The sequence below is a fragment of the Camelus ferus genome, chromosome 10, assembly GCF_009834535.1.
Source record: "Camelus ferus isolate YT-003-E chromosome 10, BCGSAC_Cfer_1.0, whole genome shotgun sequence".
In the NCBI taxonomy this organism is placed as follows: domain Eukaryota; kingdom Metazoa; phylum Chordata; class Mammalia; order Artiodactyla; family Camelidae; genus Camelus; species Camelus ferus.
Genome location: NC_045705.1, coordinates 63,214,303 through 63,236,753, shown reverse-complemented (window position 1 = coordinate 63,236,753; position 22,451 = coordinate 63,214,303). Strand labels below are relative to the sequence as shown.

The window sequence follows — 22,451 nt, the reverse complement described above, 5'->3', positions numbered from 1 at the left end:
GAATTCTAGAACATCTTCTACTTCTCTTGCCTCCCATCTTTGCAAAAAAGTTGTGTTCGACAGATTCTACCTCCATCAGTGTTTCCTATCAGCCTCTTTTATTCCGATGCCATTGCTACTGCCCTGATTGAGGGTCCCCAACATTCAGCCACTGTGTGCCCTGCTGAAGTGCCATTTTCCTGGGCCCAGCTCTTACTAGGACTTCTGCCCTCATACCTTCCATGATTTCTTGTTGTCCAGTCAATTAAGTAGGGATAGTGTGAGAAAGGAAAGCACACAAATATTAATAGTTTCCCTGAAGACACTGGCTTTGCCTGGAGCTCCAACCCAAAAGGCTAAAAAATATATATAGGATGTCATCAAAGAGGACGATAGGGGAGGTGGTGGGGATTCTCTTATCTTTGTGCAAAATCATGGTAGGAACATCCCCTGTCATTCTGATCATGAGACCAACTAGTGACTAAGGAGATGGATGTCCTACTGCAAAAGAGATGCTCCTCATTAGTCTGCAGAGTGAAAGAGGATCAAAAAATAAAAAAGGATGGGCTAAGGGGAGATCACTAAATCCTAGAATACCAAAATAAGAAGCCTCCTGGAGACCTGAAGAGGAGAAGGAACACAACGATACATATAAAGAAAAGGCTGACATTACCTGGTGGGGAACCAGTGTGAGAATGAATGGGTGATGCTCATTTTAGAATCCTTGGAAAACCCAATATGCTTATCTTTGATTCTCACATCAGATAAAACTAACATGCATTTTTTTTTTGAGGGGGGAGGTAACTAGACTGGCATGCATTTTTACAAAGCATTTGGGTCAGGGGAGGACAATGGCATGGACTATGGGCCAGACCCCAGAGAATACTAGTATTACAATGTCCAGATTTTAGCCCAAGCTCTGGCCCCTGTTGGCTATGTGACTTTCCTTGACCAGGTCACTTTATTTCTCTGAGCCTCAGTCAACTCATCTGTAAAATGGAGGTAATACCTATCTCACAGGATTATGAAGGTAAAATCAGACAAATACAATAAAAACTAAAAACACTTGAACAGCCTACACCCAATATAAGGAATGTATTATTCTTGCTGTTTTACTGTTATGATATCAGTAGTGCCAGGGTTGTAGTGCTGTGGCCACTGTTTGTTTCTTTGGCTGTCAGTGCTGATAATGAACACTTCTTGAGCATTCCTAAGCCTATGTTAAATCCTTTAAATCCATTATCCATTTTAATCCTCATAATAGTCCTATAAGGACCACTAAGGACATTAAGGCTCAGAGAGGTTAAGTAGCTTGCCCAAGGTCCCACAGTTTATAAGCAGAGAAAGAATTTGTCTGATTCTGTAGCCCACACTCTTTCCACCAAATGGCACTCATCAATGAGAGTAGTGTCTAAATGGTAAGTGGTAAAACCTAAAACCATTCATTCATTCATGCAACAGCTATTGACTGAGTGCCCGTTCATGCCAGGCTCAACCGGAACAAGGCGGCCAAAGTCAGAGGATGGAGCCATCCTCCACTGGGAGGAAGAACTTCACTGGGGACCTTTGGTTCGGCTGTGAAGTTTACTAAGTTCAAGCGCATTTGCTTATTTCATAATGTTTCCATAGTTTTTAGATCTGGAAGGACCTCATCACACCACCAAGATGACGAAGTCCCAGTGGGGATGAAGGACTTGACCAGGGCTGTGTGGCAAATTAAGCGGCAGAACAAGGACTAGAAACTCAAGTTTTCTGAATCAAAGGTCAGAGCTCTTTCATCTGTGATCTATTTGCCGACAACAAACAAGACAAACACACATGGCAAGATCCAACACCACAAAGCTGTCCTCGGCCACCTCTAACTGGAGGCCGAGTGAAGCAGACTGGAGCACTGCAGTGAGAAAAAACAGCAAATGAGGGCTGTATAGGCCTAAGTTCATTGTCCTCACTTTGCATCTTGGGGCTCTCTCCTTCCTTATAAATAAACAAAATGGTTTTGAACAGATAATCTCTAAATTCCCCAAATCACAGAAAATCACAAAAATCTGTGATTCTGCTTTAGAGAGATAGGTTGCTTCCTGGTGAAGGTACCACTTCCCCTGTTTCAAGGTGGCCGACCCAAGGAGGCAGTCGGGGCAGTGTAAGCAGGGGCCATGAGCAGGGGCCAGCCCAGCCCCCGTGCTGGCCACTGAGAGGAATCACCTGCCAGCTTCTGAGTCATCTGGGAGTCCTGTTTAGACTAGCAGCGCTAAGGGCATACACGCCTATAGGAGATGTCTGTCCCAAGACCAAACAGGTTGCCAGCCTCATATCTCCTTATCTCCTTACCTTCTGCCCTAGTCCCTGACAGGAAGGGGAGGTGTCTTCCTTAGAGGCCATTGCTCTGAGCCCCCACATTCAAACCTACACCCTCTCAAGCCCTCAGAGAGATCCCACTTCCACCCAACTCCACCTCTAATTACCTCTGAAGTGTATTTCCTCCCTCCTCCCCAAGGCACTGCCCAAACCCTGGCATCTTCATCTTTCTGCGAGAGTTCTGCAGCCAGCAGGTAAGATCTTTTGTGGTCTGGTGCCTACCTCACTTTCTTGGCCCTTTTCTCTCTTCTAGTCGTCCTGTCCTGCAGCCATGGAAAGTAGTGTGTTCCCCAAGCACAGCCGTGACCTCAGTCCTCCTGGCTTTTGGTCCGTGCTCATCTCCTGGCCAAAGTGCCCTTCCCACCTCTTCTGCCTGCAATTCTTACTTGACCATAAGATTTAGTTCTCGAGTTGCCTCCCTGTGGCTAAGTCAGAAGCTCCCTTCTCTGTGCTCCCAAAGCACTTCTTCTATATAGCATGGAAATTATAAACGCATCTACCTCTATCACCAGACCAATAGGTTCCTGTGGGAAGAGGATTCAGAGTTGAATCCTTAGCGTGGGGCACATGCTACATGCTTGTTAAACATTTGTGAAAATGAAATAAACTATAGTTCAATGAAAAATCAAAACAAAACAATACAAAAACAAATTTTAAAAAAACCTTACTTTTCCTGAAATAAATACATACGTACATACATACATACAATCTGTAAAAGCTGGTGTGTGGGGTGCTGGATTCTGTGAAAACTCCAGGGAGAGCTTTAAGGAGAGATGAAGTCAGAGAAGTGGGACTCACACCAGAGCAGGGGGTGGCCAGCCTGTGGCCCCAGTGCCACGCTGGGCAGCCAGGTCCTCTCTGGAAGTAAGTGAACTGGGGGGAAGCCCCGCCCTTGGCCAGAAGACATTCCAGTGCAACCACTCCATTGCTTGCTGTGTGCCCCTGGACAAGTCATTTCTTTTTTTCATTAAGCATTTCTCAGCGTGGTGGTGGCTTTGGAGTGTGTCACATTAGCTAAGCTGAATGAACTACCTTTTCCAGAACTCCCCTCCCTGTGGGGTTCTGGGGTGGGGTGGCCACAGAGAGAAATGTGTGCAAGACTTGGAGAATGCAGGGGAAGCGTGGCCCTTTTATGCTCTGAAGGTGGAGCAGGGCAGATGCGGGCAGCTCATGCCCGCTTGCTGGTGTGGGGCGGCCGCTGGGCCCACAGCTCCTCCAGCTCCTCGGCCAGGTATGTGCAGCTCTGGGGTGCGGGGCCCTAGCTTGTCCTAGAGATTGCCAGTGGTGAGAGCCATTCCAGTCTGTCCCTCGTCTCCCCCAGTCCGTGTCTACCTTCCCTACCGAGCTTGCCCTGCTGAGCCACAAAGACAACACCTTACACAGACCACAGAAACAGCCCCACCAGCGCAGGAGCCCTGACCCCGAGGACAAACCCCTGACTCTCCGTGGCTCATAGGGGTTCTGCTTCTCGGCTTGAACCCTGCCAGATACTCTGTGACAGGCAACATCCTAGGCGCAGGAGATAGGAAAATAAATGTGAGCCCTCTTCTGGGTCTCGGATTCTCTATCTGTACAACGGGAGGAGGGGTACTTAAATAATTTTTAGGATTGCAACTGCTCTCCCAATTGTCTGATCAGCTTAGCACACGGAACCACACACTGCACACCCTACGGGCTTTGGGAGCCGTTCCCCTGGACAGGGCTCCATGGGTTGAGAAATCCTCCAGGAGCCAGGCTTCATGATGTTAAGGCTGTGTCTGCCTGGGGCTAAAAGGGAGACCTTTGGGATCTATCACTTCGCTCAGCCAATTAACCACAAGTTATTTTTTCCTTTCATCCTGTGATCAAAGATCCTCCCCGCAGTGGGTGGGAGGTGGGAGGCACAGTCTCTACGCTGTGCTTTTCAAACTATCAGTGGTGAAGGACTAGCTTTTTTATTTTTATTTTTATTTATGTATTTATTTTTTGTGGCAGGAGATAATTAGGCTTATTTATTTTTATTTTATTTATTTTTAATGGGAGTGCTGGGGAACCCAGGACCTTGTACATACCAAGCATGCGCTCTACCACTAAGCTATACTCCCCTGCAAGGACTAGCTCTTTTTAAAAAACTTCCAGTCTACCACAGATCCATGCTTTCATAAAATACAATAAAAATAAATGAAAGCAAAACAAAACAAAACAAAACAAAACCCCAATATCCAAGACCAGAATTATTAAGAGTTCATAGGTACAAAATTCCTCCATCAAATTGTTATAAACATTTCTAGATGCTCACTGTCACTTTCTGTACTTACCTCGGCATGTGCAGGCAGCAAGCCGCTCACGCATGGTGCGCCCATCTGAAGGTAACAGAGGTGCACAGCCAGCTCCTCAGTGTGGACGAACTTGGGGAAGCTCCTTGTTCTCCTCATGTGGAACAAAGAAAGGTGGCCTGGGAACCACTCACTCTGTAACCTTGCTTCTGGCTGGACCCCGTCCAATCTCAGGTTTCTTTTCTGTAAGAACCACAAGTGCAGACTGTGAACTCTCCACCGGGAGTGAAGACCATCTGAGCCACAGCTGGGATTTGGCTGTGGCTGCTAGTCTGTAGTTGATAAAAGGGCTTGTCAAGGGGCACGTTTCAGGAGGCTGGGAGGCAGGCATGAAGCTGGAGAGACAGTGGTGTCTTGCCCAGATCTGCCTCATTTGGCTGAAGGATATTTTCACGGGATCTCTCTGGGATGAAGGGAGCACATGCTGCCACCGGCCTGGAGGCACAGAAGGTGCGGAGAGGAGAAGGCACTTGAGACATCAGCCAGGTTTGGGGCGGCCAGGTTTGCAGGGGGTGCAGTGTGTTTAGCTCCTCAAAGTCCCTGCTATTGGGAGTGTGTGAGGGTGACCTCGTGAAGCACAAGGTCTTCTGCAGCATTAGCTAAGCAGGGGCAGCTGCAAGGCAAGTTCTTTCAGGAAGTAAAAGTGGACATGTTGGAGAGACATATGAGATATTCTCTGGGGCCCCATAATAAGTGGGGAGACTTTGATCTCCAGCTTGCGTTCTCAGCTGGACAGAATCACCCCCAAGGGGACAAAAACTGATTCTCAGGGGGTGAAAAAAATCTTGCTCTTTCTGTATATAAACACAGATATACATACAGTAAGTAAATAGACAACTATGGTATTAAACTTTTTTTCCCACTTTTAAATTGTTTTTTGTTGTATCTTTTCCTATTTTTCTTTTTTTTTTTTTGTATTAAACTTTTAAGAGGGGTTATGATTGTGGAGAGAAATGTCTAAAATGGTTCCTTAGGGGCAGGAGAATGAAAAAGGTTTACTCACAGTAACCTAGAGGGCCTGAAGTCCTGCCATTATGTATATAGATGCAATAAGCCAGTGGAATTCACTCACATCCAGGTTATCAGAAACAACAAACCCCAAATTCCTGAATATCCCACAAACAGGGACATCAAAGAAGTCTTCAGCATTCCCATACCCACTGCTTTTCAGCACTAGGCGAGCCTCTTGCAAAGCACTGACTTGTCCGCTTGTCACTTCTCGGCTCACTGGGACCTCCAAGCTGTCATAAGAAGCTGCTAGCTCATCTCAGGCACTGCATGAGAGAGTTTAGGAGGTCTGGTGCAGCCTGGTTAGGTCTAACGAGCCAAGTCTCTGCTTTTATACCAGATTCTGCATGGTGGTTCCAGACACATTAACTGAATGGGGAGCTCTTCCCCCCTCACTCCCAGATCCTGCCCCACGCAGAGTCTGTCTGCAGCAGCAGCACCTTCAGACTTCCTCTCCCTCCCCCACAGAACCCCCCACAGAGTGCTGTCTCCCAGCTCCCGCTGGCTCCGGCCCCGCTCCACTCAGCTTGAGCCATCTAAGACGTGCACTGGACCCTGTCACTCTGCTGCTTGAAACCTTTCCCATTGTACTTAGATAGTCCAAACCCCTCACTTCATGACTGTTTTCTGATTTTGAAAAGTCAAGTTCTTTCTTGTTTCATGACCTTTGCCTGAACTGCTGGCTTTGCCCCGAGATGTTCTTCCTCTCCCCCTGCCCATGTCCAGCTCCAAAGTTCTCCCTTGGAGCAGTTTTCTCCGTCTCCCAGCCATACCTTAGCCTCTACCACCCTGTTTTCTTTCCTTCGTAGCAATTGTCTCACTTTGTTTACTGGTTTGTCGACTTTCTTCCCACTAGATTGGAAACTTCCTGAGGGCAGGGACCAGGCCTTTTTGCCTCCTACTGTGTACTCCACCCCTAGCTGAACGCCCAGCACATAGTAGGCTTCAGTGGCTATTTGCTGAGTGAGTGAAAGCATGCACATGCCAACACCATGTTGTGAGAAGGAGCAGGCTGCAGTGATTTCACATGTAAATGGTCCTGAACTGGAAGACTGTCTCTCCCAGCGCCTTTCCCCCACACTCAAGCCCAGCACTGCCATTAAGGATCCCCATGGGGAGGTAACAAGAAAGGACTGAAGCCAGAGAGCCCAGTACTCTCCAGGGGATACTACCTGAGCGACCCTGGGGGACATCACGTTGTTAACCGTCCACAAAGCTTATTGATAATTAACCCAAGAGAGAAGTTTCAAACTCTTACCTCCTCCCCAGGATACTTGGTCAATGAGCTGGTAGGAAGGGTGATTCCTTCTCTGCCTGCTCCAGTGAAAATGCCCCCAAGCTGGATAGGAGGGAAGAGGGGGCTGGATAACCATGCCTACAGCACTGGCAATGTTAGCAACCTCCATGCGCTACAGTGTCCTCTTTACTTTTCAAGGCACTGGGTGACTTCCATCCAATCTCAGTGGAGAATGTCCCCCCAGCCTGATTCAGCCATGCTAATTCATTGTGCTATTAGTAACAGCCATGGGTGTCTATTTTCAAAGATTTTCCTGTCTTTGGTCTCCCTGATTCAGCCAACTTAATGCTATGATGAGCCCAACTGATCAGCTCTGCTGTGCTCTGGGGAAGAAAGTAGAAAGACTATCCGTTAACTAGTGTAGGCTGGAACTCTGCCAGTGCCTCCCATGTGTTATCTCACAGGTGAGGCACCACCTGTGAGGCAGGTTTTATTATTTCCATTTTATAGAAGAGGAAATATAGACTCAGGGACAATAAAAATGTACTCCAAACCACAAAGATACTAACTGAAAACACATTAAGAGGTCTTCATCAGGACAGGTTGTATTGTTAAGTCCTAAGTATATGTGATAAAAGATTTATATTTGGATTAAATTTAGACATCCACTATGTAATCCATGATCAGACGAGATTTCACTAGAGAGGAGTCAATGTTAATAAAGTCAAGTAACATCTTTTTATCAGCCAGCAAATGCGCAATGGGGGTGGGCCTCTGCCAGGGGCCAATGAGATTAGAGGACTTTTCGGTGGCATGAATGAAAGCTGGGCGGCCTGAGTTCAGGCCCAGTCTTGTTTTTCACACATAGTGTGCCTTTAGGCCAGCTCCTCACCTCTCTGGACCTCAGTTTCCCCAGTAATAAAACAAAGAGGTAGAACAATATATCACTTAAAAAGTCCCTTCTAGCTCGAGTGTCCTATGAGTGAATCATTCATACCTGGACACACCAGCTTCTTTCCTGAATTCTTTTCTAACCAGTGTTATCATATTTCCTGGCTCCAAGTCACAAAAGCTCAAGATCCCCATTGTCCTGTCACCCCCGACCAATATTCTTTCTTTCATGATATTCAGATTTCAGGCATTCCCATCCATCCTTGCCACCCCTATCCTGCTGCAAGTTACAGTCGCTTTCCGACTAGTCTTTCCTTTAGCCTTGGTTCGTCTGTTCCAGCCTAAGGATGCTACCAGACTGATCTTAAGAGGCCATAAAACTGATCTCTCTGCTGTAAACCTTCAATGACTCCTTTGATGCTACAGCCTCTCAAGTTCCAAGGGCTGGACCCAACTCATGTCCTTGCCTCTCAACTAATCCTGTGGACACATAACATCTTGTGACATCTCCTTTTCTATAAAATACACAGAGTGGATAAGGTCCTGCTCAAAAATGCCCTAATTCTGCTAGAGCCAGAAGGATTTTTCTGCTGCCTCTGGTGTTTTCCAGCCCCCGGGCTGCCTACTGTCCATATGTCTCATGAATCACCGTAGGTCTGGCTGGTGGAGAGAGTGGGAGGTCTAGGGCCACGATCTGTGCTCATTCTATGACACTGGGTGTGATATTTCACTCCCCTGAGCCTGTTCTGCATCTGCAGGAAAGGGAAAGTCATTCTTTTCCTGCTCCCTTACAGATTTGTTGAGAAGATGAAATGGAGGAATGACTCCAAAAACAACCTTTCTTTCCTTCCTTCCTTCCTTCCTTCCTTCCTTGAATAACAATCTTATGTTCGAGGCACTTTCCTAGGCATTGGATATCATGGTAAACCAGACAGATTCAATCCCTACCCTCAGGGAGGACCTTACACTGTAGACCAGTGTTGTCCAATAGTACTTTCTGGATTGATGGAGATACAGTAGCTGCTGATCACATGTGGCGACTGAGCACCTGAAATGTAACTAATGTGACCAAGGATCTGACTCTTCAATTTTATTTAATTTTAACTCATTCAAATTTAAATAACTGCATAGGATTACTGTCCTGGGCTGTGCAGATCTAGACGTCTAGGGGTAAGGAAGACATCAAAAGTAAATTAATGATTTTTCAAAAAGTTAAACATAGAAGTCCCATATGACCCAGCAATTCACTCCCAGGTATATGCCCAAAAGACAGGTATTCAAACAAATACTTGCACAAGAATGTTCATAGTAGCAAAAGGTGGAAACAACCCAAATGTCCACGAATGGAGAATGCAGCATGTCCATATGATGGGATAGTATTCAGGTACGAAGAGGAATGAAGTACTGACGCATGCTGCCAAGCAGATGAACCTCGAAAGCATTATGCTAAGTGAAAGAAGCCAGACCCAGAGGCCACATATAGTATGATTCTGTGTATATGAAATGGCCAGAAAAGGAACTGTATAGCGCCAGAAAGCAGACTAATGGTTGCCAGGGGCTGAAGGAAGGGGAGTCCCCCCAGGGAATGACTGCTTAATGGGTATGGGGGTTCCTTTTGGGATGATGACACTGTTTGGAACTAGATGGAAGTGATGGTTGTACAACATTGTACATGTTCTAAATGACATTAAATTGTATACTTTAAAATGATTAATGTCAGGGAACAATATTCAGTAACTTGTAATAGTCTACAATGAAAAAAATATGAAAAGGAATATATATATATGTGTATAACTGAATCACTATGCTGTGTACCACAAATTAACACAACATTGTAAACCAACTATATTTAGATTTTTAAAAAATGGTTAATTGCATGTTATGTGAACTTCACCTCAATATAAATACATAACTAAACCTAAATGAATGCATATTGTGATCAGTATTATAAAGGAAAAAACAGGATGCAGTGGTAGAGAATACAGGAGAGCAGGTTGATCAGGAAGGGGATTCAAGTGAGACCAGATGGTGACAAAGGTTTCTGAGAGGAGTGGGGAGCAGAGGGCTCTAGAGAGAGGCAGTGGTGGCAGGACTGCCTGATGGGGAGGGAGCTTGGCAGATGGGAGCTGGAAGGAAGCCAGATTGGGGGTACCACAGCCCACCCTCGGTGGGGCTGGCAAGGTAGGCAGGGCGCTCTCCTCTCCTTGCTTCTTTATTCCTTATTGCCTAGACTTTGGAGAGTGTGTCCTAAAGGGCCTCCTCTTTCCTATTCTTCTCCCAGACAAGCCTCTGGCCCTCCAACCCCTAGACACTCCCCATTGGATGGTCCTGCCCCTTTCCTCTCCAAGCACCATCTTCCCTGAAGAGCAATGAAGTCCCCAGTGCTGAAGATCCTTCCCTGCAAATTCTTCAGCCTGAGAGTCCCCTGAAAATCTGTGACTCTCTGCTCAGCTCACTTACGCTGGCCTCATGGAAGGAAAAGTGAGCCGAGGCCTTGGAATCGACTAAAAGGGATGTCCAGGTCCCTGGTTTGCGTGCCTCCCTTGATGGAGGTAGAGAAGGCTCAGAAGTAGCAGAGTTGGAGGAAAGCACGAGCTCCAGGTTTGAAGGTCCTGCACACATGCCTTCCTTACTTTCCAGGTGCTGCCCAGTGCTCCATGTGGAGAGCCGGCAGGAGCTAAAGCCCAGGACTACTGGCAGGGGTGCCAGGCAGAGGTGGTAGAACATGACTGTCAACAAGCTAGCAAGAAGGGCAGTGGTGTTCCCAGCCATCTGGACGGTGCTTCACACTTCGCAACACACTCCATTGATTCCCATTTGATTTTCACAATCACCTGTGGGTGATTCCGCCTCACTTTACAAGATAAGCCCCAGAAACTGACTGCTTCAAGGTCATCCAGCGAGGGTTAGAACCCAGGTCTCCAGACTCCCCGACCCCAAGATCTACCTGTTACCTATTCTCTGATGCCTCCTGGTGACCTCCCAAAGAGAAAAGCCCTGCTCTCTTAAAGAGCATTTGCCACTATTGCTAGGGTGGTGGAAGGGCAGGAGGAATGAACTTCTTCAGTTCTGGGAGTTCCCTAGATGAACAAGACTGTCTCTGGCCTTGTAAAGATAAGATGTCAAAGTCCTCTGCACATAGATGCTTCCTGAATTGCTCTTTCTGAGACAACAGCCAGTGTTTGGCTGGGCTGCCTCCGGCCCCACCTGACATGCTCCTGCGTCCGAGATGCCCACCAACGGTCTCGACAAGGCCAGTGGTACTTGATTCTGCCCAGAGGCTCAGGGACTGCTGTAGATCTGGACCGTTTCCTGCAACTTGTATTGCAAAGCTGCAGCCAAAGCAAGCAGATGGGTTCGCCCAAGTTTGCTGGGGTACAGCAAGTCAACAGCAAAATGATGCCATGAAATAGACACAATCTTTGACCTGAGCTATTCCAGGCTTAGCTTGGGTTCCCTGGAACGGACTCTGCAGCTGGGACTTTATCCCTGCCCGTACCTGGCACAGAAATTGCCAGCCTGGAAAGAGCACTGCCACTGTTTGCTTGTCTGAATGTTAACTAAATTTACCTAATAGGATCAGAGATGAGAGGTCGTGGGTTCATTTGGTAAGAGGCTGTAGATCCCTCTGTGGGCCACATAGCCTCCAGGAAAGAGTGTTCACCCTCTCCCCAACCCTAACTTATGCAGACTCTCAGCCAGAGTTGAGTTCAGTGGGGGGGGGGGTCATTTTGACAACACACTTAGGCACTAATTTGCTGTGTGACCTTAAGCAAGCTCTTCCCTCCGAGAACCTCTAGAAACTTATCTGAGCAATAAGGTCCCTAAGATCCTCTTTGCCTCTGCAGTCCTTCACATGGAGTTTCAGGGCACTTAGCGTGGTACCATCCACCAGGCTTGGACACCTGGGAAGTATGTTGACATCCCACATCCTGCAGGAACGTGGTGCCCAGGCCCCAGCATTCACACCTCTGTCTCCTTCTACAGGACACCCCTGGTAGGGGAGCAGGCATGCTACTGATGGCCCGGAGGACCCAAACCAGGTGGACTTGGCCAGAGTAACCTGGGCATCATGAGCACACACAGAGCTCATCCTGAGGCTTAGGGATCCACATGCGAGGGGCAGTCACTAACAAACACCGTCACTACGTTATCTCACTGATACCCCATCAAAGCCGTTTTGGGGGTGTTATTGTATCTATTTTGATCACATGAAGAATTAGAGATGAATAGAAGTGTGAACTAAGCAGAGTAAGATCACACAGCTAGCGCTTCGGAGACCTAAATCTACAGCTTAGCTCTTTATCTCCTCAGTGCTCCTTATCTGTCCCCACAGCCAACAACATCTGTGCTGGCACCCATCCTGGGCTGGCTACACTGGGAATCAAGGCCTCGCTTCAAGAGATGCTGATGCAAGAATCCCGGCTTCCTGTGCCCCCAGGGGGAAGGAAGAAGCTGGGTTGAGTCACAGAGGCCTTTGAGTAGTGGGATCAACTCCCTCATTAGCTCAGGCTCATGCCACAGATCTCCCCACAGCTGGCCCTTCACCTGATCTGATTGGCTGCCCGTTCCAGGGCCAAGGCCCAGTGGGAGCAGCTGGATGTAGCTACCACACTTGCCAGGAACCCCCACGGGTGCAGCTGAGAAGGACTCCAGGAGGGCAGTGGCCTCATCCGAGAATGAGGAGAGAGGGCATGGAAAGAGAGCAGTTGATGTCACCTGATGCTACGGGTGCTGGGCCTGGGCTCTGTGAGGCTACATTCTGAGACCCTGCGCAGCCAGAATGGAATCAGGACGTCCCAAAATTCCCACGGACACAACGCTTCCTTTATGCTCAGTCTCACTGACTCCACCTCCTCCTGCCTGCAAACGGCTGGCAAGTGCACTGGAGTGTCAGTGTGACAACAACAAGGGAAGGATGGCTGTGCCCATCAGGAGTCCTCACAGTCCAGTGAAGAAGATAAAAGGCTGTCGTTTCCAGCACAATGTGATAGCACCACGGAGCTGCGGGAGCTTGAGAAGGTCCGCTCTCAGAGGAGGGCAGGAGGCTTCGGGTGAGGTGACATCTGAGCTGGCTCTTTGAGGAAGTGGATGGTTTTGTCAGCTGGAAAGGTGGGAGGGAAGAGGGCACTCTAGGCAGAGAGCATGTCGTGAGCAAGGCACAGAAAATTTCGCAAGGCCTCAAAACTACCCACAGATAGATAGAGGCCTGATGGAGGGAAAACATCTCGTTAGAAATCATTTCACACAGTGGGAGGGTAGAGCTCAGTGGTAGAGCATGTGCTTAGCATGCAGGAGGTCCTGGGTTCAATCCCCAGAACTTCCATTAAAATTAAGTAAAAATAGATAAATAAACAAACCTACTTACCTCTCCTCCATCTGAAAAAAAAAAAAAAAAGAAATCACTTCACACATCCAAGGGTCATAGCCTGAGCATTGACTACATGGAAAGCTCTACAGTGGGTGCTGGGGACGGAGATTAAAGAACAAATTAGCTTCTGCCCTGAAGGACAATCGGTCTGTCAGGGGAATAAGGGGAATACAAGTAACTGAAGATTATGAAGTTTTATCTATAGGTGGAAAGTTCCAGATGACCTGGCCCAATTTCCTCTGTTTAAACATGGAGAAACAATATGTGGACTGACTCACCCAAGACAAGAAGCCAGCTAGGGAGAGAGCCTGGAGTAAACTTGGATTTTCAGATTCCCGTTCCATGCTCCTTCCCCTGCACTGGGTGTGACACACAGACACCCAACACAAATGTTGGCAAGGTTGTGGAGAAGCTGAAATCCTTGTGGGTGCCATTGCTGTGGGAAATAGTATGGCAATTCTCCCCTGACCTCGCAAAAAAAAAAAAAAAGTGAAAATAGAATTACCATATGACCCAGAAATTCCATTTCTGGGTTTGTATCAAAAAAGAAAAAATGGAAAGAAAGCAGGGAGCAGGGTCATGAAGATATATTTTACATCCACATTCATAACAGCATTATTCACAATAGCTAACACATGAGAGAACCTAAGTGTCCACAGGCAGATGGATGGATAAACAAATGTGGTAGATACACACAACGGAATATTACTTAGCCTTAAAAAGGGAGGAAATCTTGGAGGCGGCACCATTTGAGAAGGGCTCGAAGGTTGAGAAAACTGGTGGGCATGAGGGTGGGTGCAAATCAGGGAAAGGCTGGACAAGTGGCTTGGGGCTGGAACTAGCAGGCCCGGCTGAGAATGTGCGCCAGTGGACAATGGCTCAGGGATCTCTGACCCCACCCCAAGGCCTCATATGGTCTCCTGCCCCAGTCAGCCTCCATCAGGGCTGATGCTGGAAGGAGAGGCAATAGAAAGACATTGAACTTGGGAGGGCACAGGACAAGAGTGGGGTCCTGGCTCCAGCACTGCGTGATCCTGAGTACATTTCTTAACCTCTGAAGGTTTGTGTTTTTGTCTACAAATAAAAATAATAATAGTAATTGTGGAATTTGTACCTCACTGTCTCAATGGCCCCAAAGGGGACATGCTTTCCTGTGCTGATTCCCCACAGCTCTGATCCCACCAGTGCTCAGGGCTGCCCCAGGCCTCCTGGGCTTAGGCTGTGCAGCAGTCATCTGCTTTCTGCCTGGGAAGGGGGGTGACAATGACATCCCAGGGAAGGGACTTATCCTGGCTGGGCAGGCCTCAGCCAACACCACTGCACTGCTCATCCCCTCACTCCGACCATAAACAATCGCTGAGGCCTAACACAATGTTTTATATTTACAGAGCCATGTTTGTTCTTTCTGGCGAGCAATGGTCAGGTGATTTCCAAAACACTCCGGGTGGTACAGAGAAACACGTGCTGTTAGCCCACTGTACCCGTGAGTAAACCGTGGTTCGTGGGGGAAGGTGTCACCAGGAAGCCACTGGTAGGGCCTGCCTGATTGTGATTCGTTCCCACTTCATCCTGCTGTGAGTACAAGGAGTGGTGCTAGCGGCCGGCCGGGAGGCTGCCCTGCCCTGGGTGCCCCAAGACCAATGACTGTAAGTCAAACGATCTCTAAATTGTTTCTAGGCAGATTCCAATGATGTTACAATGTGTCTGTTGTAAAAAGTGCTCCCTAGGTTTCAAGTGCAGTGGAAAGTCTGCAGCACCCCAGATTGAACCCGAGGGCTGTGGGGCTCTGAGCTGGCAAGGCTCTCTCTTCCTGACTTGATGGGGATCACCACCCCCTCTGCCTCTGGGCTCTGATTTGCCTGCCATGGTGGCGCCACAAGCCGAGAGCCTCAGGAGCTCAGGTCCTGCTGCGAAACAGACCCTGGCCTGAGCCCAGCTAGCCTGTCTGCAGCTGCAAGGATGTGAACTTATTCCCGTAAGTCACTCATTAAGCTGGGGGCCCAGTCACAGGCCAGATAAACAGCCAGAAAGGTCAGTGAAATGCTGACCTTGGAAAGAGCCGATCAGCCTTGCTCCAGGTTTCAGGGATTGGGCAAGATGACCTTTCTGCAGTCTTGGGGTTCTTTGGGTCATTCTCCAGCTGCTGTCCCTTCCAGAGAGAGATAACCTTGTCAGGCACATGTGCGTCTCATCATGTCAGAAATATTCTTACAGCACCTTCTGAGGCCTCAGCCTTCACGGACAGGGCAAATCCTTGCAAAGCCTTCTAAGTGATCCCTTAAGAGACAAATCATGAGCCAGCAATTCCACTCCTAGGTTGATCCATGAGAGAAATGAGCGCAGATGCCTGTGAAAAGACACGTACAAGAACAATCAGGGCAGCTCTCTTCATGGTAGCCCAAAACTGGAATCATGCCAAAAGTCCATCCACAGTGGAAAGGATAAAGAAATTATGATGGAGTCACACAACAGAATACTACTCAGCAATGAAAAAGAACGAGCTCTTGCTAATCGCAAGCACTTGGAGAAATCTCACAGATGTATGATGAGCAAAAGAAGGCAAACATGAGCTACTACATGCTGGGTGATTCCATTTTAGATGACATTCAAGAACAGGCAAAATTAACAGATGGTGATGCGAGTCAGAAGAGTGGTTACCTTGGGGTGGGGAGATTCCTTGGAAAGGGGCCTAGAGAAATTCCAGGACATTGGAAAAGCTCTTGTCTGGGTGGTAGTTGTAGAGGTGTGTGAGTGAGTGTGTGTGTGTGTGTGTGAATTCTTCAAGTCGTATACTTAAGATTTGTGCACTTTACTAATGTGTATGTTATGCCTCAATTTAAAAAATTTAATGACCACTCTTTCTAGCCAGTGCTGAGCGATGGGCATATCTTGGGACAACTGGCACAAGTGCCACAAGACCGGGGCAAGAAAAAGCCCCATGACTTGAGGCAGAAGTATGAGCTGGGATGCCCCACAGCCAACACCAAGGCAGGCTCTCACCGCATAAACACCGTCCATGTGCGGGGAGGCAACAAAACATACAGGGCCTTGAGCCTAGATGTGGGAAACTTCACCTGGGGCTCCGAGTGTTGTACACACAAGACAAGGATTATAGATGTTGTCTACAATGCATCCAACAATGAGCTGGTCTTCACCAAGACCCTGTACCGACAGTGGTACAAGTCCCACCATGTACTGCCCTTGGGCCACAAGAAGGAGGCCAAGCTGACTCCTGAGGAGGAAGAGATTTTAAACAAAAAATGATCAAAGAAAATTCAGAAGAAATATGATAAAAGGAAAAAGAATGCCAGAATCAGCAGTCTTCTAGAGGAGCAGTTCCAGCAGTTCCAGCAGCTCCAGATAGCTGGAGTGCTATCTGAGGAAGATCAAGGCCCGGAAAGGCAAATAAATTCTCCCTTAGCCCATGTAATAAAGGTGTTTATTCTAAATAAATAAAAATAAAAAATTAAATGACCAAATACATTAAAAAATTTGTCCTTTAGAGTGTACATTCTGACTCTTTTCCCACCAGTGGAAGCACCCCAGCCGCACTTGCTATCTTTGTCAACTGGATGCTGGTTTGGTCGGTTCCATAAATGGTTCTTCAGAGTTTCCTCTGAAGCAGGTGATGCTCGGACAGAAGCAGCTCCTTCTCTTGCCTTCATTTCCCTTAGCTTCTGTCTGCCAATATAAAGTGCCAAGGAGAAAGATAGAAGGGGAAGATGGGACCTGGGACATAGGAAGGTTTCATGAAGGGGTGAAAATTTGAGCAGGGCCATGGAGGAAAAAGTTCTGGGAGGATGTTTACAACCCTGGCAACTGTGATTAATTCTGCAGAATCACAAGGGGAACAATGACATTTTACCTCACATATTTCTGAAAGGGTTTTTTTTTTTTTAATTTTTAAAATAAATTTGATTTATTTATTACTGTATTATTTTTATTATTTTTTTGGCAGGGAAAGGTAATTAGGTTTTATTATTTATTTTTAGAGGAGGTACTGGGGATTGAACCCAGGACCCTGTGCATGCTAAGCATGTGTTCTTACACTTGAGCTATACCTTCCCTGTCAGGTTGATGTTTTTAAATAAACATGAATTTTTTCTGTATTTTAAAATAATAATAGTACATGACCACAAAACTGGTGCAATCCAACTTTCTCAGTTGGCCAGTAGAGAAAGTGGAGGCAGAGGTGGGAGTGCTTTGCTTGAAATCACACCACTGTCCGACTGCTGGCCAAGGCTGGTCATCAGACCCTTTGGTTACTCTTGTCTTGCTCTTTGGAACTTGTTTTGTACAGGACCCGGCTTGGAGTTATAGTTGACTGCTCTTGGATGCTAAGAATTTCATTTGTTTCTCTTACTGAGATTTTCTTGGGGGAAATCTAGTGCATCTTTTAGGATATATTATATATTAAACAGCTTAGACTACCAGAACAAAATACCATAGACAGGATGGCTTAAACAGCAGAAATTTGTTTTCTCACAGTTCTGGAGTCTGGAAGTCTGAGATCTGGGTGTTGCATGGTTGGGGTTCTGGTGAGAGATCTCTTCCTGGCTTGCAGATGAGGCCACCTTCCTGCTGGTGCTTTTGATGCAGGAAAAGCGGATGTGGGGCGTGAGGAGGGCCATGTCCCAGGCTTAGGTTGAGCCTCTGGGATGTGCCCTGCCAAGTGTGGGTCCTTGGCTTCATGCAGGAAGTAATTCAAGAGCTAGCCACAGTTGAGTAAAGGTAGATTTATTTAGAGAGATATATCAAAAAGCAAGAGAAAGGCCTCAAGATGTAGGGGTTGGGTGCTCAGATTAGAGTAAAAGTAGGTACACACTCCATAGACAGAATGCTGGTGGTCTCCAAATGGGGCGGGGGTGGGGTGGGGAGAGAGAGAGAGGCACCCTGTTGCCAGTTTTTATGAGCTTCATATGCCCAGTCTAAGTAGCCTGGGGAAGGGGCTGGGATTCTCGGGAAGTTGGCCATTCCCCACTCTTTGACCTCCTGTGTCTAGACTTGGGACTCTCATGGCGCCTGAGGGCATGCTATTTACCATGCTAATATATCAAAGTGGGCATATAATAAAGCTCAAGTTCTACTAAAAGTCAAATCTCTCATCATCTTGATCCTCAAGGCCTACTGGGGGTTGAAACTTCCGCCATTCTGGTGTTAATGCTGAGTTATTCCTTGAATGGCTGTGCCCTGCCGGCTTCCTGTCTCACTTCCATGGTGATTCCTTGGTCCACGTGCACAGAGGAAAGATAAGCAAGCTCTCTAGTGTCTCTTCTTAAACGGGCACTATTCTCGTGAGACCTGGGCCCCACCTCTTTGACCTAATTACCTCCTCAAAGCCCCATCTCCAAATGAGGGGTAGGGCTTCAACACATGAATTTGGTGGTGGCGGGGACACATTCAGTCTATAACACATAATAATTCCTCCCCACTGTATGATATGGTTTTGAATCCTTTTTCCATCTTGAACTTTTTCCCCCTGAACTTTATTTAATTCAATCAACGAATATTTATGGGGGCACTTATTGTGTTCTAAGCTCTTGGGATACATCGGTAAACAAAAAAGACAAAGATCATCCCTGCCCTCATGGATTCTCCTTTAGTATTGAGGGCCCCAGGGCTCAGTCCTTTGTTCTCTTTCTCTTGTCTGAATCTGCTGTCACCCTCTTGGTGAACTCATCCAGTCGCATGACTTTAGACAACATCTTAGGATAAAGACTTCCACCTTTCTGTTGCCAGCTCTAGATATCTCTCCTAGCTCCAGACTCATTGAATTTCCTACTGACCCTACATCACTTGATTGACTAATATCTATAGAGGATCCTGTGGGATGCAGCCTAGATTTTTCCCCTTCATGTTTGAGGTACTCATTCCTCCAGCTGCCAGTAGCGTTGGCTGCTCACAACTGAGTCCTTCCTCAGGAACTGCCCTCAGCTGAAAGGAGCTGACTCACCCAAGGTTAGACTCCCTCCCCGGGACAGCCTGAATCCAGTGGCTTATTAAGTAAGACAGAGGCCCAGCCCTCTTGCTTCAATTCAACTCTTCAAATCAACTCTGAGGTGTGTGGTATGCAGCCACTGATATGGTGAATGAGTTCTTTTCTATCCTTATCTAGAGGGAGGACGGGAAATTGTCCACATTCACAAGGGATGGACAATAGCATACTGATGGTCTTGGTCCTCGGCTATGTCAACTCTTTCGTCTGTCCTGTGATAGACTGACAGGATTGGGACTATCTGGACATTCTGTAGGATGTCTCACTGATCCACTATATCAATGAACAAATGTGGAAAAATATATTGGAAGATTTGACCAGACATATTTGTTTCAAAGGATGAGAAATAAATCCCATGAAGAGTCAAAGCCCATCTCAAAATGTATGTCCAGCTGTACACCAGAAATTGACACATTGTAACTGACTATGCTTCAATTAAAAGATAAAAAACCACATATGTCCACATAGAAACCTGCACACGGATGTTTATAGCAGCTTTATTCATAATTGCCAAAGCTTGGAAGCATCCGGCATGTCTTTCTGTAGGTGAAAGGATAAATAAGCATCCAGACAGTAGAATATTATTCAGCAATAAAAAGAAATGAGATATCAAGCCATGAAAAGGCATGGAGGGAGCTTAAATGCATATCACTAAATGAAAGAAGCCAATCTGAAAGGCTGCATATTGTATGATTCCAACTATATTGTAAGCACATAGGTTAAGAGGTCCCTGGAGAGAGAACCAGGAATGGCTTTCTTGACATAAGAGAAGCCATTTTGGTCTAAGCCATTTTGTAATCTAAGCTTGGCCACAATGCTGGCCCTTGAACAGGTCTCAGTAATTAATGATCTTAAGGGAACAAAGAGATGCAGGAACAGAGAACAGGCAGGCAAACAGTAGTGCAGCAATAAAGCAGAGCCCTAGTTTCTCCTCAAGGGACATGATACATAATAATATACCTTTGAGTTCTGCAGGAACTAAGGCCCCACCCAGCAGGATGGAATGATGACTTTGACCCTCCTGACTTCAGTCAACTAAAGCTTGGACTCTGTCGACCTTTCCCCCAATTCTATGCTGAATTTTCCTCTGTCCAAGCCCCTTCATGAATATGCACGTACCCTTAGCTTAAAGCGTCCCCAGTTTTGCTGTTTGGGGAGATAACTCTGCGAAAGATCCCTGGTGTTCTCCCTACCTGCTGCAAGTGATAATAAATCCTTCCTGGGGAGGGTGTAGCTCAGTGGTAGTGTACATGCTTAGCATGCACGAGGTCCTGGGTTCAATCCCCAGTACCTCCATTAAAAAAAAATTCCTTTCTTCTCCCCATCTTTGGCTTGGTTGTGTCTATTGGCTTGACACCCACCAAGAGGGGAACCCAGTTTTCAGGTAAAAATATGACATTCTAGAAAAGGCAAAACTCCAGCTCCTCCCTGTGGACCTTCCCCAGGATCTCCTTCTCACTCTCCACAGTCTCCCTGAGGCAGCTCAGCTGCTCCTCAGCTTCACTCACCACCTAGGGGCCAACAGCCCCCAGACCTAGGTTTCTAACCAGAGCTCCCTCTCCAACTGCTGACTGGACAATCTTGCCTGGTGTCACACAAGCTTCTCAGACTCAGAATATCCAAACTTAAACTCATCATATTCCCTTGGTCTGCTCCTGTACCCCTTTCTTCCTTCTCTGCCAACGGCAGCCCTGTTTGCCCAAGACAAAAAGTCACTGTTGGTTTCTCTCTGCCTTGCTGTGTTAGGTCAGCTTCAATACTATACACATATCTCATCTCATCTCACTCCCTTGTCGTGACCCCTCTCCAGATCACCATCCACTCCCACAATGCAGCCGGGGGGGTCCCTCATGACAAATCTGATCATGCCCCTTTGCTACTTAAAACTGTTTCAGATTCCTCGATTCTATTAGAAAAAAATCCAAATCTCTGCCTTGCATACTGGCCAGGGCCCATTTGTACATTTAGCTTCCTTCTTATCAGTCCCCATCTCACCTCCATCCCTCTCTACTGAATGTCCAGTCCCAGAGTGGGCCACCTTCCCTTCTAGGTTCTCAAGTGTCCTCCCTTTTCCCACCCACATGGTTCTGTGTACCTTCCTTCACCGCCTCCTTGCTTTCCAGAAAATGAGTCTTTTTACCCAAACCCGCACAGAAAACTACCAGAACAAAGGCTGAGGCCAACCCATTCCTGGATGAATTTAGAAAAACAAAAAACCACATTTCTCCAGAAGTCTGTTGACAGAGGAGAGAGAGAGAGAGAAATGGGGAGAGAGAGAAACAAGTCCTCACTAGCAGATAGTCTAGAGCCATTTCTTCACACTGGTAGGTAAACTGAGGCCCATTGGTCATCAGGGCTCCAGGCACCCCTTTCCTTCCGGAGGCAGTCCCCAGATATCAGCCCAAGGCTTGGGAGGGGTTCCACGGTCACTGATGACATCCACCCCCTGCATTCATTGTGTAATGCCAAGAGCCTTTCAGGAAGACTAAGGTTGGTGCCTTACTCAGTCTTCTGGCTAACAAACCATCAGTGGGCCTTGGCTTACCTACCAGAAAATAGTGAGGAGGTTGTTACTGAATTTTGACAAGATTTGAGGAAACTCTAATAAAAGGAGAGCTCCAAAACACACTGGAAATGCCCTGACCTTGGATCTGGCCAAGCCTGCCACACCCCCTCTTATCCCACCCTGAAAAAACCCAGTCCTGTTCTCCCTGAACCTCTGAAGTCCAGTAAACCATGTCTTCTGAATAAGTCACAGTTTTTTTGACCCCAGAACCTTCCCCAGGGCCCAGAACTACATTTGGGGGACTTCACCAGCATTACGGAAACAGACTCCAGCTCATCCCAACTCTTGGAACCTCTCCTCCTGCTAAGATATGCTTAAGCAGGACAGGTTATGTCTAACCAATGGGACTGAAAACAATTGTTTTATCTGGATGCAGGACCAGACCCGATCACTCCCAGGAGCTCAAGGTGCCCACAGCTCCTTTGTCTGGCTCTGCAGGGCCCAGAAGGGTCTTGAAGAAAGGCCAGCTAGCTCTTCATTCATCCTGGGACTCCCGAGCTTGCTACGACTGAGTTGCTATACTTTCTCTGAAGTTGCTCACCTCCCAAGGACCCAAAGCCCCTATTGGTTTGTTCCTTCAGCCAGAGAGCCTAGACCAGATTGTCCCCAACCTTCAGAATTCACTTATGGAGTTCACAGACTACAACCCAGAAAAGCGTGGAGACCATCATGACTGGTAATGACAAGAGCCCTTCAAGACAAAGGTTTTAAGAGTTTTCCTTCGCATCAGGGAA

The 22,451-nt window shown here is 47.2% G+C and overlaps 2 long non-coding RNA genes and 1 pseudogene across 2 annotated transcripts in view; 2 read left to right on the top strand and 1 right to left on the bottom strand.

Annotated features, from left to right (window-relative positions):
• LOC106729059 overlaps positions 1 to 22,451 on the bottom strand; it is a 59,623-nt gene that overhangs the window by 13,775 nt on the left and 23,397 nt on the right. Inside the window, exons 4-8 of the long non-coding RNA XR_001365342.2 lie at positions 15,205 to 15,503; positions 13,435 to 13,620; positions 13,154 to 13,164; positions 5,807 to 5,923; positions 4,632 to 4,832 (exon numbers count right to left, since the gene is read on the bottom strand). This is a non-coding gene — a long non-coding RNA (uncharacterized LOC106729059). The remainder of the gene's footprint in view (positions 1 to 4,631; positions 4,833 to 5,806; positions 5,924 to 13,153; positions 13,165 to 13,434; positions 13,621 to 15,204; positions 15,504 to 22,451) is intronic.
• LOC116666497 lies at positions 1,565 to 4,773 on the top strand. Its single transcript, XR_004323392.1, has 3 exons — positions 1,565 to 1,742; positions 2,474 to 2,528; positions 4,646 to 4,773. It is a non-coding gene; the product is annotated as an uncharacterized LOC116666497 (long non-coding RNA).
• On the top strand, positions 15,885 to 16,649 carry LOC102509443 (annotated as a pseudogene).